The 22139-nt window shown below is 44.6% G+C and overlaps 1 long non-coding RNA gene across 1 annotated transcript; it reads left to right on the plus strand.

The window, feature by feature from the left end:
• Positions 1-11557: 11557 nt before the first annotated feature.
• Positions 11558-20759, plus strand: LOC310673580. The gene is made up of 3 exons (XR_014509134.1): positions 11558-11679; positions 19577-19777; positions 20595-20759. It is a non-coding gene; the product is annotated as an uncharacterized lncRNA (long non-coding RNA).
• Positions 20760-22139: the final 1380 nt, after the last annotated feature.

Below are 22139 nucleotides of genomic sequence, written 5' to 3' on the forward strand. Positions count from 1 at the left end.
CTTTCTTTCTTTCTTTCTTTCTTTCTTCTTTACAAATGCCTTTCTCAAAAACATGTCACATTCTGATTTTGAAAAAATGCACTTCATTAAAAAGGACACTGCCCTGACAAGAAGGCAATATATACTGTTATAAATAAATCTAAATAAATAAATAGACCTGAACTGTGTATTTTGACACGTGTGTGTGTGTGTGTGTGTGTGTGTATTCTGCTAAAAAATACGGTGCCTCTCAATTTGGAATGGGATTCTTTCAGAAGCTCTTTCCAGTCAGCTAATTCAGGGAGTCCAGAGAGATATTTCCCTTTTTCTCTTGTAATACAGTCGTACCTTGGATCTCAAACGCCTTGTGAGTTGAATGTTCTGGCTCCCGAACCTTTGAGTACCCCCTGGGGGGAAAAAGAGCACAGCCTTTAACTCTCCAATGGTTTGACTTTACCCCCAAATGTACACTCTCAAGACAGATAGATGCCAACAATACATGCAAGCGTAAAAAAGAAAAACAAAGTGGTGTTTTTTTATGTTCTTACTGATTGACACTTACTGTTAATGCTTTTTTTTCTGGGGGAGACACAGGGATATGCATACCCCTAAACATTTTGTGAATCTAAGTTTGGCCTCATTGAGGGGAGTATTTCAATATGAGTAGGGAAAAGAGAGTACCCCTAAACATTTTTTTAAAGAAAAAAACACTGCTTATTGATATTCCTGCAAAATATATAGAGCAAATGTTTTAAAAGCCAAATTTCTTTTTTTGAATATTCAAAAGATCGTATTGCTTGCTGAAACATTTAAATACAACAACAGCACCATCTATTGGCCGATGCTGTCTATCATGAAAATGAGCAAAATGACATACTGTATATGTAATTCAATATGCTAAATAAAGGTAAGAGTTAAAATGTTAAAGGACCCCCGGACGGTTAAGTCCATTCAAAGGTGATTATGGGGTTGCGGCGCTCATCTTGCTTTCAGGCCGAGGAAGCTGGCGTTTGTCCACAGACAGCTCTCCAGTTCATGTGACCAGCATGACTAAACCGCTTCTGGCGCAACAGGACACTGTGACGGAAACCAGAGCACATGGAAACGCCGTTTATCTTCCAGCCGCAGTGATACCTATTTATCTACTTGCACTAGCGTGCTTTTGAACTGCTAGGTTGGCAGAAGCTGGGACAGAGCAATAGGAGCTCACCCTGTTGCGGGGATTCGAACTGCCACCTTCTGAGTGGCAAGCCCAACAGTGATTTAGACCACAGCACCACACACATGCCATAAATATAAAGGCAACAACCAACAAATGCATTGTGGCACAAGCTTTGCAGACTCAAGCCCGCTTCTGACTTGCCACTTCACCATTACGCAGCGGTTGGAGTGGGATTCAATGGCTGCCACGAGGGGGAAATGGGCCCACTCTGAATCATGGCAGGTGGGTACAGAGCCCAGAGCCCTAAGCAGGCAAGGCACTCCTGCTGCCCCTGTGGATCCTGCCACCTGAGGCAGTTGCCTCACCTTTCCTCATGGGTTGGCCAGCCAATGTAATTCTGGGCTGCATCAATAGTAGTATAGCATCTAGATCAAGGGAAGTAATAGGGCCACTGTATTCTGCTCTGGTCAGACCTCACCTGGAGTACTGTGTCCAGTTCTGGGTGCCACAGTTCAAGAAGGACACTGACAAACTGGAATGTGTTCAGAGGAGGGCAACCAAAATGGTCAACGGCCTGGAAACGATGCCTTATGAGGAACGGCTAAGGGAGCTGGGCATGTTTAGCCTGGAGAAGAGGAGGTTAAGGGGTGATATGATAGCCATGTTCAAATATATAAAAGGATGTCACATAGAGGAGGGAGAAAGGTTGTTTTCTGCTGCTCCAGAGAAGCGGACACGGAGCAATGGATCCAAACTACAAGAAAGAAGATTCCACCTAAACATTAGGAAGAACTTCCTGACAGTAAGAGCTGTTCGACAGTGGAATTTGCTGCCAAGGAGTGTGGTGGAGTCTCCTTCTTTGGAGGTCTTTAAGCAGAGGCTTGACAACCATATGTCAGGAGTGCTCTGATGGTGTTCCCTGCTTGGCAGGGGGTTGGACTCGATGGCCCTTGTGGTCTCTTCCAACTCTATGATTCTATGATTCTATGCCTGAAATGAATGAAACATTGCTACAGCAACGTTCCTGAAGCCCGAGGAGCCGGCAGACACCTGGCACTCCAAAGAACCTCCCCTGAGATGAGCAGAACAGGAGGTTCGCAGAAGGAAGTGGCTTGAGGACTTCTGTGCAGCTGATGCTCTCGACTTCTGCGCTAACATTCATCCTCAGAATCAAGCCCTGGGAAGTGTACGGATATCGGCACTAGTGACTTAACTAATGCCTCCCGCTCCTCCACCAATGCCAAAATCTTGCCAGGCCCAGGAGCGGGCATTTGCGATCGAGCACACAATATTGGTTTGGAAACCTCCAGTCAGATTAATTAAGATAGCTTTTATTACATGATGGGAAGACTCCAATTACAGGTTGCAAAGCGTTCTCCGATTCTTTCCTCCACTGTAATTTCTTTTAATTAAAAAAACCCACCCATGCCAGCCTTGGGCAGGTGGCCTCTTGGTGTGAGAAGCTAGCACCCTAGGGTGGTGATTGAGCAAACCTCAGTGAACATTGCAGGGCTAGGCAGCAGGCTCCCCATATCCCAACCCATATAAATAAGAGACCAATAAGACTGGTTTGGGGTCAAAACAGGCCACAACTTTATTGAATACAGATAGAAGAGCTTTGGCTTGGGCGTGGGGCAATCTAAATACTTCCAGCCCGCTCGCCGGGACTGACGCATGGTCAATCCAGGTTCCTAAGACTTACACCCAATAGGGTGACCCCCGCAGGGACTGCCATCTGGGGGAGTGCCTTCAGCCCTGGTCCTCCTGGGCACACAGACATAGCCACTCCCCTCAGATGAGCCAGTGTGGTGTAGTGGTTAAGAGCGGTAGACTCGTAATCTGGTGAACTGGGTTCGATTCTCCGCTTCTCCAGATGCAGCTGCTGGGTGACCTTGGGCCAGTCACACTTCTCTGAAGTCTCTCAGCCGCACTCAGCTCACAGAGTGTTTTTCGTGGGGGAGGAAGGGAAAGGAGAATGTTAGCCGCTTTGAGACTCCTTCGGGTAGTGATAAAGTGGGATATCAAATCCAAACTCTTCTTCTTCTCTTCTCTTCTTCAGATCCCTTTAACGGTATACCCCAGTGTCTATACATTGCTTCCCCAAAAAGGAAAGAAAAGGATGTCCCATCGGATCTCTTGCAGAGCACAAAGAGTGACTGGCAGAATATATGTACAAAATGCATGATAAAACCCATGGGTAGGAAAACTAAGGCCCAGGGGCCGGATCCAGCCCAATCGCCTTCTAAATCCGGCCCGCAGATGGTCCAGTGTGTTTTTACATGAGTAGATTGTGTGCTTTTATTTAAAATGCCATCTCTGGGTTATTTGTGGGGCATAGGAATTGGTTGTTTTTTCTCCCTCCCCCCCAAAATATAGTCCGGCCCCCCACAAGGTCTGAAGGACAGTGGACCGGCCCCCTGCTGAAAAAGTTTGCTGACCCCTGATATAACCAAAGGTATTAGTCTGCTGTCTGAAGTCCTCTTGTTTGTTTCTCTGGTTGGGTCTAATTCTTGCCTCATTGTGGCTATCTCAGTCCAATGCAATCCTGCACACCTGGAAGTAAGTCTCATTGAGTTCCTTGAGAGTGTATCCCACTGAATTCACTGGAATTTACTTCTGAATAAACCTGAATAGCATTAGCCTGCATAGCTGTAATATCCAGTTCAGCCAGAGGAAAGCTTCATGTTGAAACAGCAGAAACACAGTGTTAAATCCCATCTCTAACAGAAGAGCAGGATTCTAGCAGACAATCTCACTCCCAGTCTGCCTCTGCACAATATTGTAGCTATTAACAAGCTCTGGGTTCATGTCTGAAATCCAAGAATATTTCCCTGTCTCCTTTGAGACAGTGAGCATTTTCTGCCCCATTTCCTTCCCTTCTGAAAAGCTATGCTACAAATATGCCCAAACATTACAAAAAAAGGCACATATTTCTCAGTGCATCATTGAAAGGGGAGGGGCTTGCACCATTTGATAGGAAAAGAGAATCTGCATAGCCATGTAGACAATTCTTTGACATGTAGATGCTTTGAGGAAAGTATACACAACCCCTAGAACTAGTGAAATCTGTGATACCTGTGAATAGTCTTTTATGTTTGTCATGAGGTGCAGCTTTATTTCCATAATATTCCTGAGCTCAGAGAGAAATGACAGATGGATTATCTATTCCCTCTAGCCAATAGAAGGATTCTCTCTTTTTGCAGAGCCTCATTATGCCACTTAAACGACACTTCAAAAGACAGTGAATACTAGACTAAAAATTAATTTTGCATTCAAAGCCTCCTTTGGATCAGTAGTGACAGATTTAGCTATTGCAAGCATGTTCATGGAATTGCTACAGAGGATCTTAGAGAAAAGGGATGGTAGACCAGTGGCTTCCCCGATGTTGTTGGACTACAACTCCCATAAATCCCTTACATTGTCCATGTGGACTGAGCCTGTTGGGTTCCCTAATTCCCAGTAAATTTGCAAAAAATGTATAAGACAAGATCTCTGTTGGAAATGTAAGGAAAAAGCGTGTACCTTTTATCATATGTGGTGGACATGTAAGGCAATGAAAGCATTTTGGGAAACAATATATAATGAACTGAAAAAACATACTTAAAATAACTTTGTAAGCATTTTTTGTTTGGCTTTTTTTGTTTGTTACTTGTGCTTCATTTCCTTCTTAACTGCTCAGGCATATTACCCAGGCTGCTTCCACCAGTCTTATTTATTTACTTTCAGATCTCATTTGTCATTAACAAAGTCAGCACTCCATGTGTCTATCTGGTTCCTACCATCATCCTCTCTTCAAAATTGGCATTGTGTTTTCCCTTCCTTGGCCTCTTTGGGCTCACTCTCACATAAAACTGACTCTTTCCACCTTTCCCACCCTCATAGGTAAAGGTAAAGGGACCCCTGACCATTAGGTCCAGTCGTGACTGACTCTGGGGTTGCAGCACTCATCTCACTTTATTGGCCGAGGGAGCCGGCCTACAGCTTCCGGGTCATGTGGCCAGCATGACTAAGCCACTTCTGGAGAACCAGAGCAGCACATGGAAACACCGTTTACCTTCCCACCAGAGCGGTACCTATTTATCTACTTGCACTTTGACGTGCTTTCAAACTGCTAGGTTGGCAGGAGCAGGGACCGAGCAACGGGAGCTCACCCCGTCGCGGGGATTCGAACCGCCAACCTTCTGATCGGCAAGTCCTAGGCTCTGTGGTTTAACCCACAGCGCCACCCGCGTCCCTAGCTCTAATCAAATTGGTCCAAACTGAATGTTACCTCTGTAATTAATCAATGTCTATAATAAGCCACATGTTTGCTAGACAGCTCAGTTTTTAACACAATGCTAAAAACAAACAAACACAATGCTCTGTGGATCTTGCTTAAACATGTCGAGATGAGGGGGGAAATTCAGTTCAGCTTCCATTTTAAAACCTACCTAATTTTCACTTCCTGGAATGACACACTTCCCAAAACTGCGATGACTTTAGAAATTTGCACCTCTGTAAATGTTGCTGTGCACTTCTGCAATAATGTGTACAAAAATGTAGATACTGGGTGAAAGTTTGCATAAAAATGGGTATAGTGAAAATAATGTACAAATACATTACCTCAGGGAAATTGCGTAAAAAAATGGGTAGGAGGAAAATGCACAAAAGTGCTGATGGACTTTCATAAGGATTTTTTTAAAAAAATGCACACAAACAACTGAAGTCGGGAGGAAAAGAAAAACCAAGAGAAATTGAAGTTGACAGATTTGTCCATCTCTACAGCAATGGCTAGACAGATAGGTATACCAATATTTGTGAACACATTTTCAATACTTTCATTGTATCCTATCCAATGAAATAGTGCAGATTTTTAAAATAATAATAATAATTGTATGGATGGATGTGGGTGTTTTCTGAGTCAATAGGGAACTGACTTAAAAGTACTCTAGAAATCACATTTCAGCCACCTTGTAAATCTTCTTTAATCAGAAGCTGATTAACTGGGCTGCAAAAATGGATATTGCTAATTTTCAAAATGGACATTTCCTTTTGACTTCCCCTTTGTTCTGCATGAGGACAGATGTGCTTTTTAATCCAAACAATAGGGGCGAAATTCACTAAGCTCAAGCGTTCAAAGTTCAAGAGAACAAACACAATGTTGGATGGAAATTAAATTGCTTTTGTCCACCAGCATATTCTGCCGCTATAAAAACATGTCAGAAAGATTTGGTAGCTTCAGCTCCAGAAAAGCTTGCGTGCAAACGGGACTGAAAGGCGGAGAGAGAGAAAAGAGCAGGTAAAGCAAATAGTCTGCTTTTGACATTAGAGATTATTCTTGCAAACATTATTCTCTCTCGGTACTAATGGCTGAGCGTGTCCGTGCCTGTTGCTGATATCTTAGCGCCAGGGTTCTTTTGGCATGTTTCACAGGGGTGTGCCATTTCTGTGTTGTCTTCTTATAATTGCACCTTCTTGGGAAAGGCTTGAAGATATCATGGCAAGAACAATGCATTATTATTTACAGAGACCCATCATATTGTAAAACTCCTCTTGCAGATGATCTGAGCAAACACTCAAAGCAATAATGTACTCCAGTCTGACATTGGTGACTGACTAGCAGAACTATTAGATATTCCTAGACTGTTAGGTTTTTGTTTTTTAAAAATTATTTATACTTTTCAAGTTTATACATTTCATCAGTTTTACAATCAATTTAACATTTCAAAACTTGACTTCCTTCCCCCTCTTTCTGCGGTTCTTTAAATTTATTTTTTCATATCTTCTGCATTTCCAAATTAACTTAATTTGATCATTTATTCATCTACTTTAAATATATACTCTGATAAAACTGCAGGTTGTTACAATTATCCTCCCAATGTTTTTATCTGTTTGCAATTTATCTATAAATATTCAATAAACCATTTCCATTCTTTTATAAAAAGTTTGTTATCTTGATTTCTTATTCTTCCAGCAAGTTTCACCATTTCTGCATATTCCATGTTTTTGTATCCATTCTTCCTTTGCTGGGATTTCTGCTTCTTTCCACTTTTGGGCAAGTAGCATTCTTCCTGCTGTAGTCGCATAAATGAATAAATTTCTATACAATTTAGGTAGTTCTGTCCCTATAATTCCCAAAAGAAAAACTTCTGGTTTTTTGTTTTTTACAAAAGTTATTTTGAACATCTTTTTCAATTCATTGTATATCATTTCACAGTAAGCTTTAACCTTACTACAAGACCACCACATATGATAAAAACAACCTTCTTTCTCTTTACATTTCCAGCACTTGTTTGATTTAGATTTTTTTTCCTAGTTTACTCAGTGTTAGATACCAACGATATATTATTTTCATATAATTTTCTCTTAAACCATAACAGGCTGTAAATTTTATATCCACATTCCACAATTGTTTCCATGCTTCCATATCTATATTATGACCGATATCTATTGCCCAGCATATCATTGAGGATTTTCCTAGATACTCCTACGCTTGATTACCTAGTTCCTCCCAAGGTGAGGGGAAGTGGACATAGCCAAGTCTGGCTGGACAGCTTACTCTATGGTATTAACCCCTTCATGCACTAATTAGACTGTTGCATGTTGGCTATATGAGGACGGTTATTTCACAGGGATAACCATCTTCCCTGATCATTGACCATTATCATAACTTCCGTCTTCCCTGATCATTGACTGTGCTGGCTGGAGCTGATGGAAGTCAGAGTACAACTATACCAGGAAAGTCATAGGTTCTCCCAACCTTAAGTAGGGATTCCTTATTTGGATATTTGTTGCTGTTTAATCATTTAGTCGTGTCTAACTCTTTGTGACCCCATGAACCAGAGCATGCCAGGCACTCCTGTCTTCCACTGCCTCCCACAGTTTGGTCAAACTCATGTTGGTAGCTTCGAGAACACTGTCCAACCATCTCGTCCTCTGTCGTCCCCTTCTCCTTGTGCCCTCCATCTTTCTCAACATCAGGGTCTTTTCCAGGGAGTCTCTTTTCTCATGAGATGGCCAAAGTATTGGAGCCTCAGCTTCATGATTTGTCCTTCCAGTGAGCTATTTGGATATAGCCCCATGTGAAAATCTCACTGCAGGTGATCTCTATATCGTCCCCTCTCCCAATATTAAACTTCTTTGAGGAATGTGTCGGGAGGAGAAAATGGCGAAGGAACATTTTTCTTTTCTTTTGAGATGAAAAAGAGGTTTTATCCATGCTGATTTATTCCAGCTCCACTACATCAAATCACTTCGAGTAACAAGAAGATGTTTGGACTTGACTCAGGCAGGAGGTTGAGCTTCTCAGTTCCCAGAACAGTTTCTATAAAGCCTCTGTTGAACTGAGTATCTTGACTTCCTTCTTTTGTCTTTTTACATAATTTTCTACTCAGAGGAAGCTGGCATGTATTCAGAGGCAGAGCATAGGATCTTGAGGGAAAGTGTAAAGGGGTGTTGTGAACAGAAAGCCTGAAATAAGTTCAGGGGTGGGTGGGAATTATAATAACTGGGTGCCCCATCACACTGGGTGCTTGCCTCAGTCAATGCATGTCATTGTAAGAATGGGCTTCAAGACAAGACCCATATATCATAGAATTGTAATGGAAAAAAATCTATCAAGGTGCTGTTGGTTGAAATGGGTACCGAAACAGTTTCTAATATTTGACTTGATTTTCATTCGATTAGGCTGGGCTGGGTGATGTTATTGTGGATTTAATGTTGTTTGATTCTATAGCATTATGACAAACAGGACCCTAAATAGTTATGCAGATATTTAAAATGGAAAAAAGAATAAGCCTATATCAATAGCTACTGTAATGATATGCTGCTGCTCTTATTATGCTTTTACTACAATTTTAGACTCTCTTTCTAAAATTGTTGTAGCCCACCCTGGGAACTTTTGGTGATTTTTTTTAAAACAAAAAACAAAACAAAAATATAAATAATATTTAGTTTTTAGCAACAGGAGGTGAAAATAGGGACAAACATCTCAAGAAGTGAATATTGACAGTTGACCTTCCTCTTGGAGATGGAGGGATGGAAGCAAAGAAAGGAATAAAGCAAATATCCTAGGAAATCAATTTCAACCCTTTTAGCACCTTGGACCACATCATTATCTGCTTTCAGAGATAATCATTCTGCAAAGAGTCATCATCAAAGAGTAAAATGGATAAAGCTCCCACACCTGTGTACACATTGTATAATTCTCATGGAGCCCAGCAGGACTTACTTCTGAGTAAATATGCAATAGGATTGCACTGCATTGGGGACATTTTTATGGTTAGGAATTCATCAGTCGGTCTATGCAGCAAAGCAAGTGATTCACTGCTGCTCTTTGGTAGTTTGAACTTAGAGCATATACTTTCAATGTGATTGCATCTGAAGTTCCCAGCAAGAGGAGGGATTGTTTACAGAACCCCTGCAAAGAAATGGATGCTATGACTGTTATAGCTATGAATCCTCGAATGCTTGGCCAACTGTGCTGACAAAGTGGTAGATGGTGAATGACTCAGTCACCTAAGGCACTTGCTATACCAAAAATATTTAACGTATAGTTGCCAAAAGGAACGCAGGTGGCACTGTGGTCTAAACCACGGAGCCTCTTGGGCTTGCCAATTGGACGGTCAGCAATTTTAATCCCCGTGATGGGGTGAGCACCCATTGCTCTGTCCCAGCTCCTGCCAACCTAGCAGTTCGAAAGCACACCAGTACAAGTAGATAAATAGGTACCGCTGCGGTGAGAAGGTAAATGCCCTCACGGTGTTCTGTTGTACCAGAAGTGCATGACCCAGAAAGCTGTCTGACAAATGCCAGCTCCCTCAGCCTGAAAGCAAGATGAGTGCTGCAACCCCATAGTTGCCTTTGATTGGACTTAACCATCCAGGGGTCCTTTACCTTTACAGTTGCCAGCCTGACAGATCTTTTACTGGGTGTCAAAATAACTGGCCCCAGGTACCCCTATGTAGGGTTTGATTGAGATCAGTGTTATCACAGAAATATTATTTGAATTAATTAAGTAGGTTTGGAGGGGAGGTTTCAGGTGTACAGTACTCAAAAGTGATTATTTCTTAACTCTCACCTTTGCCTGAAAGAATTCCTGATTGCAAGAGCAAGATCAGGGCTTTCATTTTGGACTAGAATGAAGCTCTACCTTGTTTCAACAGACAACATTAGATGTGGTTTCTACCAAGGTTCAACTTTCTACCATACCAAATGAACAGTGATGTTTCAAGTAGGGCAGATGAAGGATAGATGGACCCTGAACAGATCTTGCATGTGGACTGTTTAAACTGCAGGATGGTCTGACAAAATGGAGAAGTGAGTCCCTTAGCAGCTAAATGTGTACAGGAAAACTTGACGCCCCAACCCCAACCCCAACCCCAAAAAGTTGGGAACTCTAGATATAATTATATAACCTTTATAACTCATGTTGGTGTTCCATAGTGTACATTTGGAAGAGGGCCACCAGATGGCATCCCTTTCGGTGACAGTGGTACATAAGTATCATTTGCATTGCTTGTGTACAGATGGAAGAAGAGGTTCGTTGATAAAGCATGCTCAAATTACAATATTTCCTTCAGTTTCATCAGCTGAGGAAAAGCAGTCACCAACCTCCCCACATAATAATAATAATAATAATAATAATAATAATAATAATAATTTATTTATTTATATCCTGCCCTCCCCAGCTGAAGCTGGGCTCAGAGTGGCTAACAACAGTAAAAATAACACAGTTTACATAAAATCACAATCAATTAATTGAAATACATTCTAAAATTAATTCAGAATCAAATTAATGGCAACCACTGGGCTAGAGTTCTATGAGGATTACCGAAGGAGGGGGTCAGACTGTGCCTTGGCCAAAGGCTTGGTGGAACAACTCTATCTTGCAGGCCCTGCGGAAAGATGTCAAGTCCTGCAGGGCCCTAGTCTCTTGTGACAGAGCGTTCCACCAGATCGGGGCCACGGCCGAAAAAGCCCTGGCTCTGGTTGAGGCCAGCCTAACCTCCCTGTGGCCTGGGATCTCCAAGATGTTTTTATTTAAAGACAGTAAAGTCCTCTGTGGGACATACCAGGAGAGGCGGTCCCATAGGTACGAGGGTGCTAGGCTGTATAGGGCTTTAAAGCATCACAGAAGAGGAATTAAAAAGATGGGGAGCCATTGTCCCTCTAGATGTTGATGGATTGGACTACGAAATCCCAACAGACCCAATCACATGCATTCTCTCTTCCAGGAAGAACACCCTGGACCCAGCCATCAGCCAAAGAAAGAGTAGTTACCAGGAGCTTGCTTTCCTTCTCCATACAAGACAGAAAAATGCTCCAACCCCCAGGTATCTTGAAGCTACAGAATCAAAGAGGAGCACACTCTGGCTTCTGCCACTGGCCAGATCAAAGAGATTGACTGGTAGATTGTCCACTGTTTCTCTCTCTTTTCCAGGAAGAACAGTCTGGTCCCATCCATCGGCCAGAGAGGGAAGCTTGTTTCTAGAAGAACACTGAACTCCTAATGCCTCTTGGACTGGGAATGCAAAAGTAGATTCTGGAGACTGCCACTGGTTAGAGAAATAAGGACCTTCCAAAATTTATTTTAATTTAATTTATTTATTTAATTTATATACAGTGGTGCCTCGCAAGACGAAAAGAATCCGTTCCGTGAGTCTCTTCGTCTAGCGGTTTTTTCGTCTTGCGAAGCAACCCTATTAGCGGATTAGCAGATTAGCGCTATTAGCGGTTTAGCGGCTATTAGCGACTATTAAAGGCTTAAGGGATTAGCGGATTAGCTGCTAAAAGGCTATTAGCAGCTTAGTGCCTTAGAAAAAGGGGGTGGGGAGCGAAAAAAAATCGCAAGAATCGCAAGACATTTTCGTCTTGCGAAGCAAGCCCATAGAGAAATTCGTCCTGCGAAGTGCATTGAAAAACGGAAAACCCTTTCGTCTAGCGGGTTTTCTGTCTTGCGAGGCATTCGTCTTGCGGGGTACCACTGTACTGCCCTATACTTGGAGGTATCAGGGCAGTTCACAGAACAAAATCAAAATATAAAACCACAATATATATAATCAAAATAAAAACCACAATCCAAAAGAGAGCCATATTTTAATAGGGCATAGGATGTCAATCAAATCAACCAAAGGCCTCATTAAAAAGGAACATTTTTGCCTGGTGCCTAAAGTTTTATAATGAAGGCACCAGGTGAACTTCCCCGGAGGGAGCATTCCACAGATGGGGAGCCATTGCAGGCCCGTTCTCGTGTTGCCACCCTCCAGACCTCTCAAAGAGGAGACACATGAAGGAGGGACTCAGTAGATGATCTCAGGGTCAAGTTCATATGGAAAGTGGTGGTCCTTGAGGTATTGTGGTCCTGAGCCATTTAAGGCTCTATAGGTCAAAATCAGCACTTTGAATTCAGCCCAGAAACTAATTGGTACCCAGTGCAGTCGGACCAGGATCGGTGTAATATACTCAAACCGTCTTGCTCCGGTGAGCAACCTGGCAGCTGAATTCTGTGCTAGTTGAAGTTTCCAAACCGTCTTCAGAGGCAGCCCTACATATAACACACTGCAGTAATCGAACCTTGAGGTTACCAGAGCATAGACAACAGTAGTTAGGCTATCCCTGTTCAGATCAGTGCGTAGCTGGCAGCGGTGGAGGAAGGGGGGGGCGGTCCGCCCCGGGTGCCATCTCTGAGGGGGTGACAAGAAGGCACACCGTGGGAGGCTCGCCCCACCCCCCGGGAGCAGCAGCGCAAGCCGCCACCATCACACCGCTGCAGCTGCAAGCAGAGGATCCTGCCACCATCCATACGGTGCTCAAGCAGTGCTGTCAACAAACCACCCAGCAGTGCATGTGCGGCGCCGCTATGTATGGCGCATGCGTGTGTGCCATACGTGGCAGCACACACACATGCGCCGCCGACACCCCGCACCGGGTACCGGTTAGCCTTTGATCGCCCCTTGTAGCTGGGCCACCAGCTGAAGCTGATGGAAGGCCACTGAGGCCCCCTGAGCCTCTAGCGACAGCAAAGAATCCAGGAGGACCCCCAAGCTACGAACCTGCTCCTTCAGAGAAAGAGAAGAAGAGAAGAGTTGGGTTTGATATCCCGCTTTATCACTACCCAAAGGAGTCTCAAAGCGGCTAACATTCTCTTTTCCCTTCCTCCCCCACAACAAACACTCTGTGAGGTGAGTGGGGCTGAGAGACTTCAGAGAAGTGTGACTGGCCCAAGGTCACCCAGCAGCTGCATGTGGAGAAGTGGGGGATCGAACCCAGTTCACCAGATTACGAGTCTACAAACTTAGAAACTCTCCAAAGGTCAGATTCATGTGCTTTTCCATACATCAGCCAGAAAACACAGGCAGTAAAACTTGGCTTAGCTACAGTGGTGAAAGTTCCTAAATTATTGGTATAGGAACACAAGAATGACTTGTAAGAACCATGCGATCTGAGCTTGGAGCAACCAGCTCAGACCTTTATACATGCTGAGCTTCTCAGGTGACTGAGTAAGCAAAAGTTTGATTACCTAGCCCCTCCCAAGCTGAGCTAAGTCTGGCAGGACAACTTACTCTATGGTGTTAACCCTTGCATGAATTAATTAGACTTAAGCATGTTGGTTATATGAAGCTGCTTATCTCACCAAAAAGAAAAGAGAAAAGAGAAGTTGTCCAATCAATAGGAAATTTTACAGGGAAGAAGAAGAGGAAGAAGAGTTTGAATTTGATATCCCGCCTTTCACTCCCCTTCAGGAGTCTCAAAGCGGCTAACAATCTCCTTTCCCTTCCTCCCCCACAACAAACACTCTGTGAGGTGAGTGGGGCTGAGAGACTTCAGAGAAGTGTGACTGGCCCAAGGTCACCCAGCAGCTGCATGTGGAGGAGCGGAGACGCGAACCCTGTTCACCAGGTTACAAGACTACCACTCTTAACCACTACACCACACTGGCTCACTGGGAGAATCCACGTTGTGATTGATTTGCAGAAAATTCCACAAAGAATGCCTCAGCAATGGTACTTTACTTTACTTTTTACTTTACTCTACTTTACAGTGGTACCTCAGGTTAAGAACTTAATTCGTTCTGGAGGTCCATTCTTAACCTGAAACTTTTCTTAACCTGAGGTACCACTTTAGCTAATGGGGCTTCCCGCTGCCGCCGTGCGATTTCTGTTCTCATCCTGAAACAAAGTTCTTAACCCAGGGTACTATTTCTGGGTTAGTGGAGTCTGTAACCTGAAGCGTCTGTCACCTGAAGCATCTGTAACCTGAAGTACCACTGTATTGTATTGTATTGTATTGTATTGTATTGTATTGTATTATTATGGCATAGGTCAAGAATCTAATAGCAACTTCCTTCCCAGGGCAAATGGCAGCCACTTGTAATCTGGACCCAAGTTGGTTGGCCAGTCTTTCCCAGCCTGGTGCCCCTCCAGATGTTATTGGACTCCAACTTCCATCAGCCCCAGGCAGCATGGCCCATGATCATGGGATGATGGGAGTTGTAGTCCAGCAACATCTGGAAGAACACAGCTTAGCCTCCCCGGCCACTGGAAGAACTTGCAAAGGTCAGGAGTCCCACAACATCTGGAGGGATGTTGGGAAAGCCTGCTCCCAGCTGTCAAGCTTTGCAAATGGGTTTTTAATCCAAATGCCTGGGAGTCACCGCTGCAAGTATGTTGTGCCCTTTAACTATTATATACAGTAGTCCCCTTTCACTCGCTGACAAGCAGCATAAGGTAACATTAAAATAAATAGTGGTACTTTTTTGTCACCATGACAACAAGACAGCCAGGCTGAATTATCCTTCTGGGGATTCACAGTTCAAAGCTTACAGCAACATTCCCTCCAATTGCCTATTAGTCCCAGGCAAAAATACAGCTGGGTTGCATCTCAGGGGAGCCAAGCAGACTGTCCTTCTGTTGGCTTCGGTCATTTACCCATTACAGCTTCACTTAGTTCTATCCCTCGGGTGAGATTCCCTCTGTCATGAGGGTCTTTCTGTTTGCTTACATTTTTAACCAATTTCATGCCCTCTCATTTGAGGGGCAGGTAACAATGCTGAAATAGAACGAAATCTAACTTTCATATGAACATGCCCACTAGCGTAAAGAAAATGGCATCGTCAAGTTAGTGTGGAAACAATGTTAGTTTTGATGGGGAAGGTAGAAGAAATATACAGTCGGATCCTGGAAGTCAAGTGGAATCCATTCCGGAAATCCGTTCGACTTCCAAAATGTTTGGAAACCAAAGTGCGGCTTCTGATTGGCTCCTATAGCCAATCGTAAGCCATGAAAGCCATGGCGGACACTTGGCTTCCAAAAATCGTTCAAAAACTGGAACACTCACTTCCGGGTTTCGATCTTTTGGGAGCCAATTTGTTCGGAAGCCAAGGCATTTGAGATTCAAGGTATGACTGTACAGTGGTACCTCGGGTTACATACGCTTCAGGTTACAGACTCCACTAACCCAGAAATAGTGCTTCAGGTTAAGAACTTTGCTTCAGGATGAGAACAGAAATCGTGTTCCGGCGGCGCATCAGCAGCAGGAGGCCCCATTAGCTAAAGTGGTGCTTCAGGTTAAGAACAGTTTCAGGTTCTTACTGAAAAGGCCCTGGCCCTAGTTGAGACCAATCTAACCACCTTGCGGCTTGGGACCTCCAAAGTGTTGTTATTTGTGGACCCTAAGGTCCTCTGCGGGGCATACTAGCAGAGGCGGTCCCGTAGGTATGAGGGTCCTAGGCCGCAATCTCCAAACTGCAAAGTGGCATTAAAAACAGTGTGCTGTATTCAACTAAATCCTACCCAGAGTTGACTTAGTGAACTTAATGGCCCTAAGTTAGTCCTGTCCATCTATTCCAATGGGTCTACTCTGAGTAGGATACTAGTCTTGGATACCACCCAGTCCATACTTTTCTTTTCGGCAATTTGAAGATTAAATTTGTTTCCTTCCATTTCGGCATATGTAGCTCCCGTTTTGCTTCCCACTATAGGCACGTCTTTCCAATTAGAGCAATCGATTTGCATTTAGCAAATGCGAATGCAGATCTCCTTAATGGTTAAAGAAGGCCATTTCAATAAGTTGCAGCTAAGGATGACTGTTCCCAGCTAATTTCCACAAGGCTTATTTGCAGCGTTGGCTGCGCACTCGACTTGGGGTGTAGAAGATGTTATCATTCTGACGGCAGCTTTCTTTCCAATGCATCTTGCAACATTTCGAAATAATAAACCACAAATGGGGAAATCATGCAGCAGGTATTTAAATTAAATGGATAGCGTAAATTGGCTCCATCTCCCATCTGTGCTCACCAGAGGCTCAACATAAGGCCTGCATGACAGCCATGAGGTGCCTTGGCAAAGAAGGGCTCATGCAACAGCCAAGTAAAATCCCCGTCAGCAGGAGTCCTGGCTTCGGGTCTTTATGCAATTCTCGCATATGGGGTATGAACAATGAGGCTCAGATTGCAGTAATAAAATGGGAGGGAGGGGTTAGCCCTCAGACGATGACCTGTAATTCCCCATCTTTCTTCAGTTGCAGCTACAATTAAATTTTCTTTTCTGAGAGAACACAAAACCACCGTTCTGGACAAACGGTATTATCAGTTCTTTCCATTGATTTGGCTGATGTCTTCTGGAATAGAAGTGAAGGAGAAATTTGATTTTTAATGAGAAACTACCCCTTTTGCACTTCTCAAACCAATATGTGAGTATTATAAGAATTTTAAGGTCTTCGATATGTAATAAATGTTCATAAATGTACCAAGCAAACATGTACATAAATATATAAACCACATGTCTGGAGCAGCACAGGAAGACTGTCCTGAAACCATTTTGACTCCCAAACTGACCAAATGTTTGCTCTGCAAGGAGGGAGGGGGTGAGGGAACCTTCCCATTGTCTCAGGAATTGGGTAATCACCATTTCAAAGGAATGGCCAGACTACCAGGAAAGGCAGTCAGATAAGGCATTATCAGATAACCTGGCAGACAGGAAAAACAAGAACATTCAAATTTCTGTTGTAGACCACCTTTTCTGTGATGTAGGTATGATGTTTGTGGGGGGTGGTCTTGGGTTATGTGATGTATGTATAATGTGATGCATGTATGATGTATGGAGGAGTGGTCTTGAGCTCCTGGGCAGGGAATTTAAAATGTCTATATAAGGGCAGGCACACCTTTGTTCTGGGTCCTCCTCCGTCCTCCTGCGTGTGAGGGGAGTACCCTGTTGAAACAGTTTAATAAAGATCAGGCTCACTAGCTGATTTTCTTTTCTATACAGTGGTGCCCCGCAAGACGAATGCCTCACAAGACGAAAGGGTTTTCAGTTTTGGAGGTGCTTCGCAGGACGAATTTCTCTATGGGCTTGCTCTGCAAGACGAAAATGTCTTGCGAATCCTGGGGGTTTTTTTCCACTCCCCACCCCCTTTTTCTAAGGCACTAAGCTGCTAATAGCCTTTTAGCAGCTAATCCGCTAATCCCTTAAGACTTTAATAGCCGCTAATAGCCGCTAATAGCCGCTAAACCGCTAATAGCGCTAATCCGCTAATGGGCTTGCTTCGCAAGACGAAAAAACCGCTAGACGAAGAGACTCACGGAACGGATTCTTTTCGTCTTGCGAGGCACCACTGTATTCTCTGGTTGGCCTCTGTTATTTTCTCTTACCAATAGGGAACCCATGTAAGGACTCTATGCAGTCTCTTGGATACCCCATAAGGGGAAAAGGGCAGATTTTGTTTACAAAGGTATCCCTTTGGAGTCTCTCCTTTGGGCATGTGATGATGGCAAGGGAACCCCCCCATAGGTGACTGTGGATCAGCTTGCTCCTAGGTGAGAGACAGGAGCAGCTGAATGTGGGTATACCTGAAGGAGCATCTCCACCACCATTGTTGAGCTCCAAGGGCCTTCTGGTGGTTCCCTCCCTGCGAGGTTACAGGGAACCAAGCAGAGGGCCTTCTTGGTGGTGGCACCCACCCTGTGGAAGGCCCTCTCACCAGATTTCAAGGAGGGTAAGCTATGTGGCTTTTTAGACCCATTCCTATATCCTTCTAGGTCAATCTTCACCAACCCAGTTCCCTCCAGATAGATTGGACCCATCCAGCACAGGCACTGGGAAAGACTGGCCCAGATGTTTATTACTTAAAGCTAACAAGTTTTGTGAGAAAGTTGCTAGGAAGGGGCTGAGTAATTGTGGCTGCTCTGAAGTTTCCAGCAGTAGATAAGCCCAGTTATCTTGTTTCAGTGATTACCCATCAAAATAATTTATATGGTTGAACCCGGCTCAGATAAGGCCTCAGGAACAACTGTTTTTGTCGTTATAAAAACAGCTGCAGTGGATTAGGCCAAAGGTCCATTTATCCTTAATCTTTGACAACAGGCTGTATTAAATTCCTTAGCAGAAACATACAAGGTCGGGAAGCAATAATGGAATTTCCCTGCTTCAGGGCAGGCAGTGGAAAGTTTAGCAGTCTCCCAAGCCTCCAAATGCAACATTTGCTACAAATGCTTAGCAATACTCTAGTCTTGAACCAGGAACTTTCATTTTTCAGGTTTCACTTGTGGGTGAAATGGTTTATCAAGCCCAGCAGTTTGGCCCAACTACTGTGTGTTATTGGCTAAAATGTTTCTCACTTAGCCTGCGGTCAGGCTGTGCTAAATCAGTCATCTCTTTGTTGAGGGAAGAGTACTGAGGCAAAACATTGCATGATCCTCAACAAACATATCTACCCATGAATATTCCCAGGACATTGCAAACAGATCTGTGCAATCTAGTTCAGGTGGAGCCATTTCAGATGCTTATAGCAAGCTCAGTAAAACCCTCCCTTTGGCATGTAAGATTGCCGTCACTTAACTGAACTTGCCAGCTTAAATGTTTATGCCTTCCTAAATTCGTGTGTGGCGCTGTGGGTAAAACCTCAGCACCTAGGACTTGCCAATCATCAGGTCGGCGGTTCGAATCCCCGCGGCGGGGTGCGCTCCCATTGCTCAGTCCCAGCGCCTGCCAACCTAGCAGTTCAAAACAGTGGCGTTGCATGGGTTGTCAGCACCCGGGGCAAGCAAGTAATTTGCGCCCCCTAACCCATGGATTTGCGTCCCCTAACCCATGGATTTGCGCCCCCTAACCCCCAGATGTTGCGCCCAGTGCGGCCGGCCCCCTTGCACCCCCCACGCTACGCCACTGGTTCAAAAGCACCCATAAGTGCAAGTAGATAAATAGGTACCGCTTACTAGCGGGAAGGTAAACGGCATTTCCGTGTGCTGTGCTGGCTCGCCAGATGCAGCTTGTCACGCTGGCCACGTGACCCGGAAGTGTCTTCGGACAGCGCTGGCCCCCGGCCTCTTAAGCGAGATGGGCGCGCAACCCCAGAGTCGGACACGACTGGCCCGTATGGGCAGGGGTACCTTTACCTTTACCATAAATTCGTATGTTAAGAAACACTCAGTTGACTTTTCATTTCTTCTGTTCTCTACAGCAAAACAAAGCATTGTGCGAGACAGAATCTGGAGAGAAGTTCTTCTGATCAGTTGCTGGCTTTATTTATTTGTTTTGCTCAGAGAGTACAGCTGGAAAAATACGAGGCCTTTAAAAACACCTGCTGTGATAGCAGAGTTAACAGACTTTCCAAAATGTTGCTCTCTGCATAGAAATACAGCAAATATTTCCTGTGTTGCGCGTCGAGGTCCCCAAGACCCCTCCCCCAAGAAAAACACAATTGACACTTAATTTTTGTTTAAGGTTTTTGGCATAATTTTGGCCACAACTTTATTCAAATACAGCAATGTGAGTGGTTGCTTAGGCATTGGTAGCACTAATTGCCCCCGCACGGGGACAGCTCTGACATTCGCACCCCCTGCGAAGTCAGCAAGGGTAAGTCACCTGGGGAGGGAGACGGGACTGGGAACCATGCCTCACCTCTCCCCAGCATGCTCCCAGGGGCTTGCGTGGCCCGAGCCCCTTGCCAGGGGGTTTCGGACAAAAGCATGGGGGAGCCCCTGGGTTCCTTTAACGGTAAATCCCTTCAGCAGCAGCAGCAGTATTTTGGGAGGCAGGCACAGCCGAATCCATACCCCCCAGCAACCAATTCCAGACCAATGGCTAACCGCAAACCTTACAAGTTGTGAGGATTTGCTACGGGGTAGGCGAAAACCAAGTGGCACACTCTAATCAGCCAAATGGCAAAATTCCTACCGGGCCCCTGCCCCAAAGCAGACGACCCCATGACAGGCAATAGGAAGGTCAAGCAAACAGCCTAACATTAGGGAAGGTAGGGTGGGTGATCCGAAGCATGCAGCAAAAGAGGGCGTTCATTGCTGCGTGCCTTGTATTTAACAAATAGGGCTGTCAATCACTAATTGGCAACATCTAAATTTCCCCAGTAACAGCCCACCCCTGCTTACAGGATGGCCAAACCATTTGCCTAGTAACAGTGAGGTGTCTTGTCAGCCCCGCCCACAACCTGTGGTCTCCATGAGGGAGAACACACTTTGCAGGATGCCAAAGCAACTGGAAACAGATCACCAAGATGCTAAATCATGACAGCATTTTTATTTGAGCACAGCCACATTTGTGTGGCATTTAGGGTGGTCAACCATTTATTTATTTATTTTAAAAATCAGATTAACTCCCAGGCTTTTCGTTAATTAACGAATTAGATTACAGCGTTCATAATATATGGTTATGGTGTGCGGCAATTGCATATTGCAAAAAGATTTGCTGGGACACCATCCGTCTGTAACATGATGCAAGAGTTGGCATTAAAGTCATGACTGAAAAAGTAGTCAGTTAGAGCCTCCAGTTGCAAAATAGGTGTAATGTCAAGCTTAGATTTGTAAGGGTTGCTATTAAACGAAAGCACTGATGCATTGTGCATTGGGAATCTGAGGGAAATGGCAGATATTATTTACAAGTGGCAACACAGATTCAGCATCTCCAGGGGAAGAGTTTGGTACTTTTCATCTCTGGATTTAATAACCGCACACCCTCTTTATGCAGTAACGTACATCCCTTACTTTAAAATGTGGAAAGCCAACCCTATTACATCTGAGGACCACACTGTTAATTTTGCGGAGTGGGGTCCTGGGCCTCTGTCCCAAAGTCCCACCCGGATGCCACCACTGAGTATCTCACACCTTAAAAGGTAAAGGGACCCCTGAACACTAGGTCCAGCCGTGGCCGACTCTGGGGTTGCAGTGCTCATCTCACTTTATTGGCTGAGGGAGCCGGTGTACAGCTTCCGTGTTATGTGGCCAGCATGACTAAGCCGCTTCTGGTAAACCAGAGCAGCGCACGGAAATGCCGTTTACCTTCCGCTGGAGCGGTACCTATTTATTTACTTGCACTTTGAGGTGCTTTCGAACTGCTAGGTTGGCAGGAGCAGGGACCGAGCAATGAGAGCTCATCCCGTCAAACCGCCGACCTTCTGATCGGCAAGTCCTAGGCTCTGCGGTTTAACCCAAAGCTCCACCCGTGTCCCATTCTCACACCTTATGCATACATGATTCCCATTCAGTTGTGTTATCTTTCCCCAAATTTTCTTCTGCCATGGTATACAAAGTCCTATGGGATGCGGGTGGCGCTGTGGTCTGAACCACTGAGCCTCTTGTGCTTGCCGATCAGAAGGTCAGCGGTTTGAATCCCTGTGATAGAGTGAGCTCCCGTTGCTCTGTCCCAGCTCCTGCCAACCTAGCAGTTTGAAAGCACGCCAGTGCAAGTAGATAAATAGGCACCGCTGTGGCAGGAAGGTAAATGGTGTTTCCATGCATTCTGGCTTCTGTCATGGTGTCCTGTTGCACCAGAAGTAGTTTAGCCATGTTGGCCACATGATCTGGAAAACTGTCTGTGGACAAACACCAGCTCCCATGGCCTGAAAACGACCACAAAGTCTCCTTTGACTGGACTTAACCGTCCAGGGGTCCTTTACCTTTCCTTTTTTTTTTACAAAGTCCTGTAAAGGTAAAAAAAAAAAAAGGTCAAAGGTTGACCTATTTTAATCACCGGTGATGATCTCTCTGGGAACAAGGCGTGCCATTGGGGTG

This window comes from Podarcis tiliguerta (genome assembly GCF_965153285.1).
Source record: "Podarcis tiliguerta genome assembly, chromosome: 3".
Lineage (NCBI taxonomy): Eukaryota > Metazoa > Chordata > Lepidosauria > Squamata > Lacertidae > Podarcis > Podarcis tiliguerta.